Source organism: Puma concolor, chromosome F2, assembly GCF_028749965.1.
Source record: "Puma concolor isolate L17-30 chromosome F2, mPumCon1.1.hap2, whole genome shotgun sequence".
NCBI classification, from domain to species: Eukaryota; Metazoa; Chordata; class Mammalia; order Carnivora; family Felidae; genus Puma; species Puma concolor.
This window is the reverse complement of record NC_141684.1, coordinates 6613884-6633090: the sequence shown is the minus strand read 5'-3', so window position 1 is coordinate 6633090 and position 19207 is coordinate 6613884.

Below are 19207 nucleotides of genomic sequence, written 5' to 3'. Positions count from 1 at the left end.
GGAAACAAAATAGATTTCGGCGATATATTCTTACAACAGTTCTAGGAGAGCAAAGCAGAAACAGACTGCAAGTAAGTAGATTGAAATAGAGCAGGCAAGAACTGTTCAGATGCAACCAACAGACACCTCATCTCAGGTGGTTTATGTAACAAAACTTTATTTCAATCTCACATAAATTAATGCAGCGTTGGGTAGTTGGAACTTTTACGGTGGCTTAAAACTCCTCTGGGGGAAAAAAAAAAGGATTAAGTCCCTTGTTTCCTTTTGCAACCTTTAACGACAGTCCTAGTTATTGTTGCCCAGGTTGGGGTTCCAGCTAACACACCCACCACTTGAGCGGGGGGGCAGGGAGAGGGACAGACAAGGGGCAAAGGCACCCAGCTCTGTTTAACAGTTAGTTCTCCCGGAAGCTTCCACGTGACGCTTCTGCTTGTGTCTGGGGTCATTCCCTTATGTCTGTTGGGGAATAGAGTCTTCATTGATGATCTGGGGGAGAAGATAATGAAGGACAGACATCTGTCCTTGGGAAAGCAAGAAAAGAGTATGGCAAAAATCAGCCTGCTACTCCACAAAGTGGACTTGATACAGTAAATCGCTGAGAGAGGTAATGAGTGTCGGATTTGAGTAATAACATCTTTAAGTATTATATTTGGCACAGGTAGATTGCAGTTAACTGAGCTTTATTTACCCCAATGTGCCATCTTGATTTCCAAAACAATGAATTCAAGTGATGGCAGTTGACACTCCCAGCACTGTCTCCTGTGTGCTGCCTCTCTCTCTCCTTTCTTGCTCTGGGTCCTTAGTTTCTCCTTTTGAAAAGTTTTGGGACTGTAATCAGCATGAATCCCTGCAGCGTTGGCGGAATAATATTAACAACTTTGGGTAATACGTGCTTCTTGTCTCCACAGTCATTCTGGACTTTATTTGGCATTCATTTCTTATACATCTCCCTTCATCAAACGGTGGTGGAACTACTGTATATTCATAAAGAAAAATATAAAGCCACTCCTTACCATAAACTATATATAGAAAATAAAACAGATTTGGACCCACATATGATCGCTGAAAATATGAAACTTCTAGAGGATAGCACGGAGGAAATCTCTATGATCATCTGGTTGGCAAAGACTTCTAAATAGGACACAGAAAGCAAATAACATGAAACAAAAACTATAAATTTGACTTCATCAAACTTAAAAAGCTCTGCTATTTAAAATACATGTTCAGGGGGGCGCCTGGGTGGCGCAGTCGGTTAAGCGTCCGGCTTCAGCCAGGTCACGATCTCGCGGTCTGTGAGTTCGAGCCCCGCGTCAGGCTCTGGGCTGATGGCTCAGAGCCTGGAGCCTGTTTCCGATTCTGTGTCTCCCTCTCTCTCTGCCCCTCCCCCATTCATGCTCTGTCTCTCTCTGTCCCAAAAATAAATAAACGTTGAAAAAAAAAAATTTAAAATACATGTTCAGGGACGCTGGGTAGTTCAGTTGGTTGAGCCTCCGACTCTTGATTTCGGCTCTTGATTTTGGTTGAACGTGCAACTCATGATCTCACAGTTGGTGATATGGAGCTGCACAGAGCCTGCTTGGGATTCTCTTTCTCTCTCTCTCTCCCTCTCTCTCTGACCTTCCTGCGTGTGTAATCTCTCTCTCTCTCTCTCTCTCCAAATAAATAAACACTTTAAAAATTAAAAAAACACAGGCCCCTGGGTGGCTCAGTCGGTTAAGCATCTGACTTCAGCTCAGATCATGATCTCACTGTTGGTGGGTTCGAGCCCTGCGTCGGGCTCTGTGCTGACAGCTCAGAGCCTAGAGCCTGCTTCAGATTCCATGACTCCCTCTCTCTCTGTCCCACCCCCACTCATGCTCTGTCTCTCTCTCAAAAATAAATAAACGTTAAAAAATTTTTTTTAATTAAAAAATACGTGTTCAATAAAATTAAAAGAAAAAAACAGAAACTAGGAGAAAATATTCACAACAGATATATCTGCTAGAGTATTCATATTTAATATACACTAAATAATCTTATATTTAACAATATGAAGGTTAACATTTATAAATATTTTAATTCATAAACATTTATTTATAAGTATTTTATTTATAAAATTAAATGAATGTTAAAAATAGGTAAAGGATTTAAAACATATGTCACTGAAGAAGATATATTAATGGCAAATAGAGACAAAGATACTCACTATCAACATAAAGGAAGGGAAGCAAAAATAAGATAAAAACAGGGACGGGGACAAAACAGAAGAGACTCTTAAATATGGAGAACAAACAGAGGGTTGCTGGAGGGGTTGTGGGAGGGGGGATGGGCGAAATGGGGAAGGGGCATTAAGGAATCTACTGAAATCATTGTTGCACTATATGCTGACTAACTTGGATGTAAATTAAAAGATACATTTAAGAAAGATACGCATTATCATTATATTCATGCAAATTAAAATCACAATGATATTACCACTGTAGAGACAATAACATGGCTACAACTTCAAAAGCCTGATAATATCAAATGTTGTCAAAGGTACGGAGTAACAGAAAATACCACACATCACATATGAGGATACGAAATATTACAGTCACATTGGAAACTCATAAGGAAATTTATAAAATTAATCATACACCTATTCTTACTATAAGACGCACAACCCCTCAACTAGATATTTACCCTAGACAAACGTAAACATAGGTCCATCCAGTCTTGTATCCTGTATATGTATAGCAGCTTTATTCATAGTAACCCTGAACTAGAAACAATCCTAATACATCTGAATAGTGAATTAATAAACATCCATAAATATCCATAAAATGGAATAAGCTACTTACCCTCACAACAGCATGGATAACCTCCGGAACATTTTGCTAAGTGGAAAAAGTCAGCCTCAAAATTTACATCCTATGTGATGCCCCATGCATAAAACCCTAAAATGGCAAGACCATAGTGGGAAGCATCTTAGGGCTGGAGAGGGGGTGCATGATCGCGTAGGAGGGGGCACAGGATATTTTGAGGTGATGAGAGCTTCCTGGTTCTTGTTTGTGGAGGGGGTGGGGACGCTACTTGTTACAATTGCGGAGACTCATTAAAATGTAACCTCTCGATGGGTGGATTTCCTTTTATGTAAATTATACCCACAGAAAGTTGCTTAAGAGAAAATGAAGGTTTGAAAAAAAAAAAAAAACACATTCACAGAACTAAAAGCTGAAAAAATTCATTAACACAGGAAATGCCAACAGAAGTTCTGACGGAGGGTGTATAATTCCAGAATGAAGGGTGGCAATTTGGGAAGAAAGGAAAGGTACTGAAAACGTTGGTCACAAAAGTAAGTATAAGTTAATGTGGAAGTTCCTGAGTATCAATACCTGAAATCTTAACCAAGGAGAGGAGGGGGTGAGCCGAGAAGGAATCCCTCCAGGGACCAGGTGCTAAGGCTCTGTTTGAACGTAAAGCAGGGAAACAGAAAATCCCTCCAGCACTCACCACTGGGGTAGTCTGAAGTCTGTGCCGTGCTAAACATAACTAAAGCACAAATAATAAATCCACCTCATCTATGTACCAGCTCGCCTCCCTCTTTGTTAACATCTGACGGAAAAAGACGCATTTGCTTTTCTGGGAGGAGGTACTTCCCAAGTCTTTACTGTTCTTTACACATGAGGTTTATTTATTTTTTTCGATTAAACAAAAAAGTCAAGAAAGTAAGAAACATCATCCAAATATTTAAAAACTCAAAAGAACCAGACCCAGAAACAGCACAGTTTCCAGTCAAAGAATTTTAAATAATCCTGATAAAAGATTATAAGGTACAAGACATATGTAAACAGGTGGAGAATTTCAGCAGAAAGACATAAATTATAATTAAAAAAAAAGCCGAGTGGAATTGTGGAATTGCTAGATATGACGTGCCTGATATCTGTGATAAAGAATTATTTTGATGAACTTGCCAGCATACTGGATAAAGCAAGGTAAGTAATCAGTTAACTTGAAGATAAGTTAATCAAAATTATCTAAAAAGAAGAGAGAAATACGACAGAACATTCAAGCTCTGTGGGGAGGTATTAAATTCTCCAAAATATGTGTGGCTGCGGTCCCAGATGGAGTTGAGGGAGCGGATGGGCCAACAGAACACATAGAAAATATAATGGCAAATAGCTTTTTGAAATTGAAGAGATTATCTTACAGATGCAAGAACTCAGAGAAGCCCAATAAGGATAAATATAAAAAAATACACTCTGAGGCATGTCTTAGTGAAACAGTGAGAAGCGAAGAGAATGAGAACAGACGAGAAGCATTCAGAGACCAAGAAGAAACATTCCTCTGCATATAGGAACACAAGTAGACAAAGTAGACGAAAATTCAGTTAGGATATGGAAAATTTGATTAATTTTGATAATTCCATTACTCATCCATTTAACCTTTGATGTTTATAGAACACTATATCCAACAGGAACAGAATGCACATTATTTTCAAGCACACATGAAACATTTACCAAGTCAGAGCGTGTAGGACAAATAAAAAAACATATGTCAGGTAGTTAATTTTTAACCTGATCATGTCAATATTTATATTAAATACAATGGTATAAATACCCGAATTAAAAGGCAGTTGGCCAAAGAGATTTTAAAAATCAAGGTGTATGTGTTTTCTGTCCTTAAGAAATATTATGTAAATAGAGAAAACCTGTATTAAATTAAAATGATGGAAAAGAATTATATACTAAGTAAACACTAATCGTAAAGGAATTGTATCAATTCCGTAACTGATATTGTACCGATATCAAAGTCATTTGAGAATGCAAAGTGAGATATGGAGAAGTTGGTAAGACAAACATGTTTACGTCAAATAACAGAGTTTAAAATGTAGAAAGATAAAAACACGTAATTGAAAGGAAAAAATATACACATTTGCAATTATAGTTGGAAATTTCAACACATATCAACACATATGGATTTGAAAGTGAGAAAATCAGTAAGAATATAGAAAAATAGTACAATGCTCTAATTCAACTCAACTCCATTGACATTTTTACAACCTTCTTCCCAATAATAGCTAAATGCACATGCTTTTACAGCGAACATGGACTATTCACCAAGATAGACCAAATAAGGATAGTTAAATAAATCTCAATACATTTAAAATAATTGAAATAACACAGAGGCAGTTCTCCAAACATAATACAATTGAATTATAAACCAAAAGAAAAGATTCCTGGTAAGTCTCTGAACATTTGGAATTTAAGTAACACACTTCCAATCAAGTCAAAGAAGAAATTTAGAGTTTTAAATTCCTATGTTAGAAAAAAAAAATAATGTAGGGGCGCCTGGGTGGCGCAGTCGGTTAAGCGTCCGACTTCAGCCAGGTCACGATCTCGCGGTCCGTGAGTTCGAGCCCTGCGTCGGGCTCTGGGCTGATGGCTCAGAGCCTGGAGCCTGTTTCCGATTCTGTGTCTCCCTCTCTCTCTGCCCCTCCCCTGTTCATGCTCTGTCTCTCTCTGTCCCAAAAATAAATAAACGTTGAAAAAAAAATTTAAGAAAAAAAATAATGCTTAAAATAAGTTACCAGGGCTCTCACCTGAAAAAGCTGGGGTGAAAAAAAAAGAATAAATGAAATGAAAACAAGTGTAACAGAGAAAGACTAGATTAACTGGAGGAACGCAAAGCATAAATACCGAAAGCAAGAGTCAGGGTTTGCAACATCCAATGAAGCGAAGAATATGATTAAGAATATGTTGACAAAATAGCAATCACAATGAATTAACTCACATGCGTAATGTATGGGACAGTGCTACCTGAGGACACGGAAGGTGAACCACGATGATGTTTCTGGGTTCCAGGTTTGTATCTGGGAGTTTTCTACCGCACTTTGCACAGATTACGGCACACTGTCACAGAACATTTTAAAATCCCAGAAATAGAAGCTGATACTCCAGGGGATGAAGTCTTCTTTCAGTTTATCCTGCTGGTAAGTTTAGGGGGCTGGTATGCCCCCAGTTGATCTGCTCCTGAATCTATGCTCTTCTCTAAATATCACTGATCCCAAACTAGCTTTTTGCTTTGAGTAAGAAATATACACACGTGTCAGCATCTTTTATCTGTTATTTATTTATTTTTAAACAAATATTTCTGCACCCAGAAAAGTGACATGACGAGTAAGTGGCATTAGCTCTGAAATCGTGCAACACTCTGAATCCTCACACACACGTGCACACACACACACACACTCACAGGCTTGGATTCCAACAACACATATATCTTTGACTTCATTTCTGATTTTCTCTTTAAATTATGCATCTATTTTTTTTAATTTAAATCCAAGTTAGTCAACATATAATGTAGTCTTGGCTTTAGGAATAGAACCCAATGATTCATCTCTTACATATAACACCTAGTGCTCATCCTGACAAGTATCCTCCTTAATGCTCATCCCCCATTTAACCCACCCTGCCACTCCCCCCCATCCCCCTTTCCAGCAACCTTAAATTTGTTCTGTGTATTTAAAAGTCTCTGATGGTTTGCTTCCGTCTCTGTTTTTATCTATCTTATTTCTCCTTCCTTTCCCTTATGTTCATCTGTTGTGTTTCTTAAATTCCACAGATGAGTGAAATCTAGAAAATGACTTATTGAGTTAAAATGCATAAAAGCTTTATAGCTGTTTGACCCAAGATGTTCATTATACTTGTATTTAAAAGAGATGGGGGGGCGCCTGGGTGCCGCAGTCGGTTGGGCGGCCGACTTCAGCCAGGTCACGATCTCGCGGTCCGGGAGTTCGAGCCCCGCGTCGGGCTCCGGGCTGATGGCTCGGAGCCTGGAGCCTGTTTCCGATTCTGTGTCTCCCTCTCTCTCTGCCCCTCCCCCGTTCATGCTCTGTCTCTCTCTGTCCCAAAAATAAACGTTGAAAAAAAAAAAAAAAAAAAGTTTTAAAAGAGATGGGGCTTCTGGGTGACTCAGTTGGTTAAGTGACTGACTCTTGATTTCGGCTCAGGTCATGATCTCATGGTCCCTAGAATCAAGCCCCATGTTGGGCTCTGGGCTGACAGCTCAGAACTTGCTTGGGATTCTCTCTCTTGGTCTCTCTCTGCCCCTCCCCCACTTGCATGCATGCTCTCTGTCGCTCTCTCTCTCTCTCAAAATAAATAAATACACATTTTATTTTTTGAAAACTTTATTTATTTTGAGAGAGACAGAGAGTGAGTGCAAGTAGGGGAGGGGCAGAGAGAGAGAGAGGGGCAGAGGATCTGAAGTGGGTTCTGGGCTGACAGCAGACTTGAACTTAGTTCTGGGCTTGAAATCAGAAGCTGTGAGATCATGACTTGAGCCAAGATACTTCAGGCACCCCAATAAATAAACATTTTAAATAAACAAATAAATAAATAAGAGAATGAAAATGATAATTTTAATGTCCAATTATAAAGTAACAATGCACTATTATACATCTATGATATGTGTTATCTTATATATGATAATGATAATACGATATAAGATATAATGATAACGATTAAGATAATGACCCAAGATAATGATTAAGGCATGAAGGCAATTGTTTTGAGATGTTTTTCAAAGACCGCGATCTAACAGGAAGAGAACAGAATCAGAAGACTTCACAGTAGGACTGAAACTTTATAAAATATTTATATCTCATAGTAATGGGCATTCGTATCATACCCATACCCATGTTTACCTCAAACATGCCTGCCTCAAACCTCTGGCATCCCAAAACTGAAACTACCCACCAGATTCCTAATTAGCCCCCTTCTTTCATCCAACTATGATTATTTATTCTAACTCTGACACCGGCTCCGACTTTATACTCCCAGCCTTGTTGTGGGCTCTCCTGGAGCAAGTTCCCACCTTGGTTCTGAGCTTCATCCACACGTGTTCCGGACGTGACGGTGGTCCCCTGGGCACCAATGTGCAGATTTACAAAGTATAAGCGCTGAGAAGTGAGATCTCTCCTCCCCCATCCTTATCCCCATTACTCTGGAATAACTGAGCAGCCCAAAGGCCCTGGAAGCCTATCGCAGTTCAAAACAAAACAAAACTCAACTAACCTAAACAAAACCAAAAAACAAACAAACACAAAGGCAAAGCTTCCCAGGAGGAGATGAGAGCAGATCATCTAATGGGTCTCTTTCGTTTTTTAGCGCACATCTCCGCGATAGAAGCAAATGTAATCTTCACGTAGTTACGAGAAGGAAAATTGAAGCAGGGATCATTTTGTAGCATTATATTCCTGTTCACTTGCTCCAACTTCTCTCTGCAATTGCTGTCCAGCGCTCCCGTGTAATTGCACAGGTCATTTGCGGAAAAGCATAATTATGGCTTAAAGTGATGTTCCCTCATGCGCTGTTAAGTCATGAATTTTGCTAAAGTAGATACCGGCAGGGAGCCAGGTGACTGGAAGAGAAGTCACAGAATACTGGCTCAGAAGGGGCGTAGGGATGTGTCCCCCACATCTCCCTTTCAGTGCCTTGCTCCTGCCTGGGACTCCCTCACGAAACACACCGACCACGTTGCCTCAAGATTTCTTTTGGTGTAATGATCTCTCTTTGGGCTGAAGCCCCCTTGAAGGTGACACCGAGTCGTCCGCACTGCCCCAGGACCTAGCGCTTTGCCAGGCACGGGGGATACGCCCTGTGTTTTCTGCTGAGTGAAGGTCGAGGCGATGGTCAAGAACGAACACGTGAGTTGGATTCTCTTTGGCAGACTGCCTCCCGCTCGGAGACTTCTAGACCGGCGAAAGGGGCCACTTCAGGGCCTAAGGAAACCTGGGTGGAGGTTCACGGAGGAGAGATGCCCGTGAAATGGGAAGAGGCGAATGTAGGGACGGAGCTGCTACTCCGATGCTCACCAGCTCGTCGCTTAACCCTCGTGAGTACCAGAATCCTCGTCATGAGACGTGGCTGACCGTACCTGCCGCTGTGATGAAATCACACGTCTGCAAGCGAGGGATGCCAACTGCAGGTTCAGAGAGGCCCGTGATAATAATGCACGTGGGGATATCAAGCTACCGCTTCAAGGCATGGCCCAGGATCATTGACTTCAGTGGATCTTTCTTTTCTCTCGGTCGATGGCATGCGGCAACCTGGTGAGATGTTCCAAGCAATGTGCAGGTGCGACAATAAACAGGACGAGGCAATTGGGGAAGTCAGACAAGTAAATAGGCTTACCTCACCGGCATCCACCGTAGTCCTCCTCAGCCAAATTTATAAGACGAGTGGTTTGTCTTTGATTCGCTTCTTACTTTCACGGTATAAACCCCCTAAAGATGAAGACAATAAACTTGCAAGGTAGCCAGACAAGTTAATGAGGTAAGGTGGTCAAAGCACCTGTATTAGAGCCTGGCATGCAGTCAGTGCTCGGGAAATGTTAGCTATATTACTGTAGAGGGGAACCGCCTCCAGGCTTCAGTGCCCTTCTCTGTAAGCTGAAATTGGTAAAATAGAATTATAAATTATAAATAGGAAAGAACGTAAAGCTGGAAAATGAGAGAGGGGCAGAGGCTCCATTTTTCTAAGCAGTGGTCTGAAAAGACTGAGGGAGTGACCTGTGAATAAATGAATGAGTAAGAGGAGAAAGCCAGAAAAATGTATCAGGGGGAAGAGCATTCCAGAAAGAGGGAAGAACGCCCGAGGCGACAATGAGCAGAAGAAGACTAGCCAGGGAGCTCCAGGGGCATGTAAGTGGCAGCAAGCTGACATCCGGGAGGTCCTCAATACATGCTCAAAATGGAAAAGTTTTACCTCTCGTAAATAACCTTCATGTATATTCTTTTATTGATCTTTACACTAGTTCCAACACGCTGTTGCATAAGAGACTGAAAAAGTGTTTGCTTGGTGATGTAGGAAGGACACGAGCCCACAATTCCTAACTCACCTGCTCATTCTTTATTATTATTATTATTATTATTTTTTTTTTATTTTAGAGAGAGGGCAAGCACATGAGCAGGGGAGACATGCAGATAGAAAGAGAGAATCCCAATTAGGCTACATGCTCAGCCCAGAGCCCAATGAGGGACTCGATCCCATGACATTGTGATCACGACCTGAGCTGAAACGAAGAGTTGGATGCTCAGCCGCCTGAACCACCCAAGATCCCCTCACCTGATCATTCTTGATCTAATCACTGGAACCCCCCCTTTACCCCCTATTCACATTTTGGAATCAAAATCTTCTATTCAAGGTCTTCCCTCTCCTGTGTTTAAATTTTGAAGCTATCAGAAGACAAAGTACCTATAAACTAGGTATTAACTTGGATCTCATAGGGTTGTAAGCCCTCCCTTCCAGCCATGCAATGTATTTCCTTTTGCACAGACACCCTTGGGGCAAATTTTATAAAAAGGAATCTTGATTATAGGGGGTTTTCGTTTTTAATGGAGCACAGATCTCTTTTCAAGTTCCTGTACCACATCCTACGTTTGGCTACGTCCTTCTACACTGTGTTGAAGCCCTTCGTGGAACAGCAGTGTCTGCAAGATGGTGGCATCGTCACAAATCACGGAGGTGACTGTTGGGCTCACGTTTACAATCGACGGGTATTCATGCTGGTTTATTCTTGGCAAGATGTGGCTCATAAACACACTTCAGAAATAGGTCTGACAGAGAAAAATGCTCATGATGCTTCGGTCCAGATGCTCTCAGGGATCAAAGACTCCCTGGCTGTGAGCAGTCCCCTTGGAAGCTGTGCAGTTGGCTTTGATGGACTTGATGCTTTCTGGAATGTCAGGGACAATATTATCAGAGCATTCTCCTGGATGAATAGGGGAGAGCTCTCGTTGCATTCTGTACCCTCCCAAGTCACAGTGGGTGAGGAAGAGCTAGAAATATCTAAGTTTGAATCCAAACACAGTTACTTCTTAACTATGACTTTGAGCAAGTTATTTAAATATTCTGAGCTTCTGTTTCTACAAATGTGGACATGAAATACCTATTTTTTTCTTTCTTTCTTTCTGGTTTTTCTTTTTTTTTTTTTGGAAATTCAATCTGTTTTAATTGAAAACAACTCTTTTATCTTGTCTTTGGTGCATATGCTCAGAAAGTAATGGAAACATCTTCTCTTTCCTCAAGAAGTGGGAAACAGGCCATTGTGTTTTTTGAGGTCTGAGCTCTCCCTTCCCTGGAAGAGAACAGTGATTTTGACACCCTCATTGATGATAATTTTCATACCATATTATTTTTTTTTCATTTTGAACTAATTGTAGACTCAGAAATTACCAAAAAAATATTATAGAGAGGATTTATGGACCTTTCATCCAATATTCACAATATCATAACAGGAAAATGGCATTGGTTCAATAATAAAACAATATCAACTATTAGGAATTTGGAGCGACAGTTGGATGCCCATATTCTACTATTCACTTTTCCTTACTGTAGAATACCCATCTGAGGAAATCATACAAAGAGATATAGGATCTGTCTATTCGTGTCTGGACAAATACCTAATACTGCAAAGGATGGGATCTTGGGTAAAAAAAAAAAAAAAAAAAAAAACCTGGATATTAGAACATTGTTGAGGCTCGAGTGCAGTGGAGCTCCATTTCCCTTCCTTCTCTTTGATATCCATGAAGTTTCACTTCCAAAGAGATACAACACACAGAAGTGTTAGACATGTGGCTGGATCTCCCTTAGGGAAGCAGGCACTGTCTCAAATTGCCGACCACTTGAATGTCCGTAGCACACATACAGAAGCATCCTGTAGGCAGGCATTCATTAGCAGAGAAAGAAACGTAAGAGAGGAGTAGATACTGACACTTAAGGGCCAATAACTCTGCTCCCTCAGGGGGGCGGGTAGAATATGCGGCTTAAAAATTATTCCAAGCTCTGGAAGTCAATGTCTCCTTTGGGACAGAGTCCCAGCCCAGGAAAGATGTGTGGAGGGAAGGGCAGAGGCAGAAGGAGAAGAAAGTTCTCTTCATCCCTCACCTCATGGAGTGTCATAGTGGAGGATTTTATAAATCATTGCAGGCAAGACACTCCGTACGGTGTTGGGAACCTGGTGGCCGTTCAATGAAAAATAGTTCCATTCTCTGAACTCATATTGTCTTAAAGAATTTGTCCCCAGAATAGTCAAAGAATACCAATGCTTGGAAGGTACTCTGGAAAGTAGCTAGTCCCACCCAGGGAAGAAAGCCTTTCTATGGAATCCTCTCCAGGTTGTCTGGCATTCTCTTCCTAGACAGACTCATGTTCCTGAAATACCAATCTGGGTGGAAGGTAGAGGGGGCTGGTCGTTTAGCACCCACCAAGGTCTTCTAGAAGACCTTGTCAAGGTCTTCTAACCTATCTTTCTGCACTGGAGAGGTTGAGAAGATAAGAGCTCCATTGCTGAGATGCCGTTGCAGGTAGAGTTTCACATAGGTCCAAGACTCTGTAAAACAGACACATTTTTCTGAGACCTGGAGGCGATGTGAGTCACCTGATCACCGCTGCTGAGACAGCTGATGTTTCTAGCATCCAGTGATGGAGTCGTAACTGCCCAGACGGGGCAGTGGTGCTTCTGCCAGATGAGTCTTGTAATGTATGTAGCTGCTGTATTTATGGCTGTGTAGCATCATTCCTGAGAAATCTGATCTCCTCGGATATTCTGAGGGCTGTAATATAATAAATATTTCTTTTCCTGCGTAAGATAGCTAGATTGATTTTATTTTTTAAACAAGGACCCTGATTAATATACCCTTCAAAAGCTCTATTTCATCGACGCCATAAAATGTGATATATTAATGTGACAGCCAAGTGTCTACATGCTTTGCCCCCTGGGACATCTCCTGCCTGATGTCTCACCCCTGCCCACCCCCTGACCTTCCATTTCACATTCTGACTCAGAGTTTCGTGAATATCCCCATTCCATTCTGAGGAAAATTTGGTTTCAATAAATTTGACTTTTATTGCACTGACTCTGTCCTCAGACTTTATTAGTTCTCTGTGTGTAAGTGTGGAAGTCATCATGACTGGACACTTATTCCCAGTCCTGTATCTAGGCTTTGGGTTTATGAAAAATCATGGAGCTTACAATCAGGTTAAAAATTGATGGGGGAGAGAGAAAATCAAGATGCACATTTGAAATGCATAATTGTATATAATTATCTTTGAAATATATCATTACACATGAATCATCAGAAATGTTTTTATGAGGAGGAAGTGTTGGGAGTTAGAACCTGAGTTTTGACCAAGAGACAGAAAGAAAGAAAGAAAGAAAGAAAGAAAGAAAGAAAGAAAGAAAGAGGGAGGGAGGATGGGAGAGAGAGAAGGAGAGAGAGAGAGAGAAAGGGGGAGGAAGGAAGGGAAGGAGGAAGGAAGGATAAAAGGAAGGAAGGAAGGAAGGAAGGGAGGAAGGAAGGAAGGAAGGGAGGAAGGAAGGAAGGGAGATGGGAGGGAGGGAGGAAGATGGGAGGGAGAGAGGAAGGAAGGACAGAAAGAAAGAAGGAAGGGAGGAAGGGAGGGAGGGAGGAAGAAAACAGGAAAACAACCTCCGGGGAAAGAATTCTAAGCAGAGGCAACCACAAAGGTGACAACTGTGAGGCAGGACAAAGCACAGTGTCTGAGAAGCATTGAGGAAAGTCCACATGCCTGGAAGAGAGTGAAAGACGATGAAAGCAGTAAGAGGTCATTCAGAGAGGGAGGGCTGGGGGCATTACAACCTGGGTGAGCAGTGGGATTTACATCCTGATCTCCTGAATTATGCTTTTTTGACAAGTTTTTATTTAAATTCAGGTTATTTAAAATATAGTATAATATTAGTTTCAGGAGTAAAATCTAGTGATTCATGACCTACACACAGTGTTCATCTCAACAAGTGCCCTCCGTAATCCCCAATACCAATTTAACCCAACCCCTGCCTACCTCCTCTCCGGGAACCCTCAGTTTGTTCTCTGTAGTTAATAGTCTCTTTCCTGGTTTGCCATTTTACCCCCATATGTTCATCTGTTTTATTTCTTAAATTCCACATATGAGTGAAGTCATATGGTATTTGTGTTTCTCTCACTGACTTATTTGAGTTAGCATAATACTCTCTAGCTTCATCCACATTGTTGGAAATAGCAAGATTCTTTTTGATGGCTGAGTAATATTCCATTGTGTGTATACATCACATCTTCTTTATCAATTCATCAGTCGATGGACATTTGGGCTCTTTCCATAATTTGGCTATTGTTAATAAAGTTGCTATAAACATTGGAACACATGTCTGTCTCCCTTCAAATCAGTATTTTTGCATCATTTGGGTAAATACCTGGTAGCATAATTGTGTGTGTGTGTGGAAGGAATCATAGTGTAGTTCTATTTTTAACTTTTTGAGAAACCTCCATACTGTTTTCCTTATAACATTGAACACCAAAAAACAAATAATCCCATTAAGAAATGGGCAGAAGACATGAATAGACATTTTTTTCCAGAGAAGATGTGTAGATAGCCAACAGACACATGAAAAATGCTCAACATCACTCATCACCAGGGAAATACAAATCAAAATTATGATGAAATATCACCTCGCATCAGTCAGAATGGCTAAAATTAACAACACAGGATACAGCAGGTGTTGGCAGGGATGTGGAGAAAGGGGAGCCCTCTCACACTGTTGGTGGGAATGCAACTGGCGTAGCCTCTCTGATCTCCTGAATTAGACTGAACAATAGAATTTACCTTTCACTTGGCAATGCTCCAAAATTTTGGAGGTCCCCATCAAAAGAGACTTGGGGCCACCCTCACAAAGAAGCATGGCTGGTGGTGAAGTTGCTGACTGAGTGGGCATATGAGGCAACTCCAAGTTCTATGGGAGGCCATACTGCATATCCCTGGAGAGGTCAAACTTCCAGAAGTGAGGTTTGCTTGTTCATTACACTAGAAAAATCTATTACGTTTGCCACCAAGTCTTTGGTGGATTCCTCTTCTTTCTTTGAAACAGACTGGGAAAACCCATGCTGTTATTTTTGTCTCCTTTCTCTTCTCCCTTTTCTTCTATTTATCACTAGCTACCTCTGCACTGTTTGTTTTACTTGTATTGTATCTAATCTTGACAAAAACTTGGCAAGGAATGTATGTTATTCCCCTTTTACAGTTAAAGAAACTGAGTCTCAGAGAAGCCAAGTACTGTGCAAATTAATGGTACTTAGTAAGCAGTAGAATCAAGATATGAACTCACTACTCCATGTGTATATGGAATCTGCATATGAGGTTCCTTCTGATTTAATCTCTTTTAGTCTGTGTACGCATTCCTATTTCTCATGGATCTACCACAACTCAGCTTAGATATCAACTGCCCCCTGAAAGGAAAGCCTTTCCTGAAGTTCACTTAAAGCCTAGGTCTATTTAGATGCCCCTCGGTGGGGCTTTCTGTAGTTTCCTACAGAAACTTTCGGAATATAGCCTCAGTCTGTATATAGCCTCAGTCTGTCACACACATAGCACATCTTGTTGCATTTATCATTTTAGTCACCTGCCTCCCCTACTAGATGGTGAATGTGTTCCTTGAAAGCAGTGATTGTTCATAATCTCTGTACCTGGAGCCCTAAACTTTTGGTGCTTTCTCAATTAATTTTTCTTGAACAAAAATAATCTCTAGAAATTGGAGACATAAGAGAGGCAGAAGCCACGAGTATGTAAAGAAATGATTCATCTGTGGCTTTCAAAGTGTATCAGTCATCTTCTACTAACGTGGTACTGCAAAACAAATGATCTTAAAAAAAAACCCAATGGTTTGAAATAGCAAATATTTGCTCTTATATGTGAATTTGAGGATTAGCTAGGCGTTGGCTGATCTGTTCCATGTGTCTCTCATTCTTTTGGAAGCATGCAAGGCCATGTTCTTCCCCCAGTCACTGAAGAAGTTCAAGGGAAAAATCATATTTCAAGTCTTTGATTACATTGTATTTGGTAACATCCCATTGGCAAGAGTGAGTTACATGGCAAACCAAACACCAGTGAGAGCAGGAAAGTATATTGTGCCTAATGACAATGGAAGGAAAAATTTGTAATGTCCTAAAGTTACCAACGAACCAACTAACAAAAAATAGAAATGCATTGATTGAGCATTTACTAACAGTAGGATTTAGAATGAAACACATTGACATCCTCTCTGGTGGTAATTGCTCTCTGTCTGGTGTGCTGGGGACAAACTTACCTGGAATAGAAGAATACGTAGTGTAGGATAGCTGTGAGACGCTTCTATTGGGCTCCCGCTAGGCTGAACAACCTTCATAGGAGCAGCAAATGGATGAGCTCTGGCTTCAAGACCCTTAGCTTGGAAGGAAGATGGGCACACGGGCAATGGTGTCTGTGCTGTGTAACGACTCTCTACTGAGAAAATGCTCAGGATTCCAGGGAACAGACGGAGGAGCAAAAATTCTGACTATGTGTCAGGGGAGAGGTCCTGAACAAGGCAATGTCAAAAGGGAATAACTTAACTCAGTTTGATGTGACTGTCTAGCACGGAATAGGCACTCAGCTCAGCACATGGTTATTATAAGATATGTGCAAACTACTTGCCGACTGACCATGAGCTCTGAACGTGACCCTCATTCTTCCTTCTCCTTCCATAGATGAAGACACTAAAACCCAGATGGCTGATGCAACTTTGTAAAGATCACACGAGTGTTTCATGATGAAGCTATAAGCAGAACCTGAGGCTTGTGGCTCCCAGTCTGGTGATTTTGTGCTAAAAACTGCATGAAAGTTACCTGACTCTAGTTTTCGATGGAATAAAAAATAAATTATACAGCTGGGAGCTGTCTAACACAGTGGCGGCAACATAGTATAAACTCTGTAAATGTTTGTTGAATTGAATTACAAATTGGAAAGATTCATAAGGACTCTCTGGTTTAGTCTACACCCTCATTAGGCTCTGATAGGGAAGTGAGGACAGGGGCTGGGAAGAGACTTTGTCAAGGTCACACGGCTCATGGGCCACAGAGCTCTAGCAAGAACCCTGAGCCCTTTGCCTCTGGATCCAACACCCCCTTCCTTATGTTGTCACTGGGGTGTGCACGACGTGCTGTAAGCTGCATCTGTGGGTAAAGAGGCATGACATTGTTTAAAGCCATTTCACTATAAGCTCAGTTGCAAGCAGCTGAGTAGGAAAAGACAGTAATTCAACTTGTCAGGGCCCTTAGAAACCCACTCTGGGGTGTTGTATTCATAATGGAAAGAATTGTAATGCTTGAATGTGGTTATTCTTGGGCCCGTTTTGAAACCAAGAGTGTATATTCTCAACAGGCTTAAGGCAGACAATTCCAGTTAAACCCAAGCCTCCAGATAAGCTAAATTTCCAGGACCTGGTAAATAATTCTGTGTTCGGTTAAGCACCTGCTGGGTGCTGTTGGCATAAGGCAGGGGACAGGCAAAGCAACCACAGACCCTTTGTTTCTTTACCATCGTCTCCAGTAAGTTCTGTCTTCCCGTGTCACTTGGTACTTCAGGTGGCATGGAGAAAGGTCCCCAAATTCTCTAATAGTGCAGAGCCAGACTGAGTCGTTCACTCTGTTTTCTTGCTCCATAAACTTGTTTTAGTCTCAAATGAACTTCTGAGGGCAACGATGCTGAATCAATAAAAGGGCCTAATGGGTCTCCTTTGCCCCTGCAGCTATGTGGGAGGAAAGAAAACAAATCACAAACAGAACGACGGTTATCTTCTCTTGGTCATCACAAGGGAAGCCACATTGGGCCCCTTTCTGCATCTCTGGCTCCTTCTTCAATTCCTTTGCCTGTCTGAGTGCTTTTCTTTTCTACAGAGAGGAGGGAGGGAAAAAATGCAGGATACCAATATTGAATTCATCCCAACTTTTTAGCAGACTGTAAACCAAAAGCCTCACAAACTAGTATATCTTCAAGGAGCCACTGTTTATCCAGCATGATCTTTTCACTTTCACATAAGAAACCGAGTTCTAGAAAGAATAAACAGCTTAGACATCCTTATCCCATAAGCTTACTGTGGGGCAACATTGGGGTCACTGTGTTTCTGTATCCATGGGGTTTTACACCTGTGCCTAGTTGATGTCTAATTCACCTAGATCATTCCAATGGCATTAACAGGTTTATACACACAGAACTTCTCTGATAGCAATGTTTCTAGAGCAATTTCATAAAACATACATGAAACTCTTTCCATTGAACCCATCATGCTATCTCACTCCAAAAGATACTAGACCCGATTTATACATTAACATTCATTATGCATCTGAAAAACTTCTTCTTGGTCCTCCAATATCAAATGCATCTTCAAGATAAAGAGGTCTGAGTCCAGGAAGAATATTGGAAACCATGGTTCAAAGACTGTGGAGAAGCTCCCCAGTTGTGCTAAGGGGGTAGCTCCCTTTGGAATTGCCTGGGGTTCTTCCGGGATAAGCTTGCACTTTAGGATTAGTGAGTCCTGGGCATGAAGTTCAGTGCTGTGAGTTTCTTCTGTGGAGGCTGGACAAAGGACCACCCTGCCTCTAGAGTCCCTCATCTGAAATATCCCCTCAGTGGGTTGACATGACAATTATTACATTATCTGCCCATTTCCCCCATTCATCCATCTTTAAAGGCAGTGGTGTGCTAGTTCATTTTCATCACCCTACCAACTAGCACTGTCTTATAAAAGTTAAGTGTCTATGTTAGTTTATAGTTTGGGGCTATAATCCATAGAAACTGCCTTCTTCTGGTATAAGCAACTTGTGGTGTTTACTATAAACTTAAGGATGTCAGGGGTGCCTGGGTGGCTCAGTCAGTTAAGCATCCGACTCTTGGTTTTGGCTCAGGTCATGATCTCATGGTTCATGAGCCCACATCGGGCTCCACGCTGACAGCACAGAGCCTGCCTGGGATTCTCTCTCTCCCTCTCTCTCTGCCCCTCTTCTGCATTCTCTCTCAAAATAAATAAACTTTAAAAAAAAACCCAAAAACTTATGGATCTCAAGAGGACAGCTATGAAAGGGACTCTTTCCAGGGAGACTCTACTCATTCTGGGGGCCTCAACATGACCTCTGTCCCTGTCCCTTTGTGACTTTCTCCTCAGCTGTGGCAACGATGCATAAGCCTTTCTTGTTCTTCCTGCCCAATGTTCTCTGTATGTATTCCTATGGCCACTACAGAGATATCAAAGTGTCCTGCCGTGCTTCTTCCCATGTCTGGGAGGAATGAGTCAGAAAACAGGCCAGTCAGACTCTAGGACAGTGATGGAACCTTGTTTTCCAGAAGGAGAGGTTTCAGAGATGTTGAAATTGTAGTGTATGTTGTTGTGGTCTCGAGTA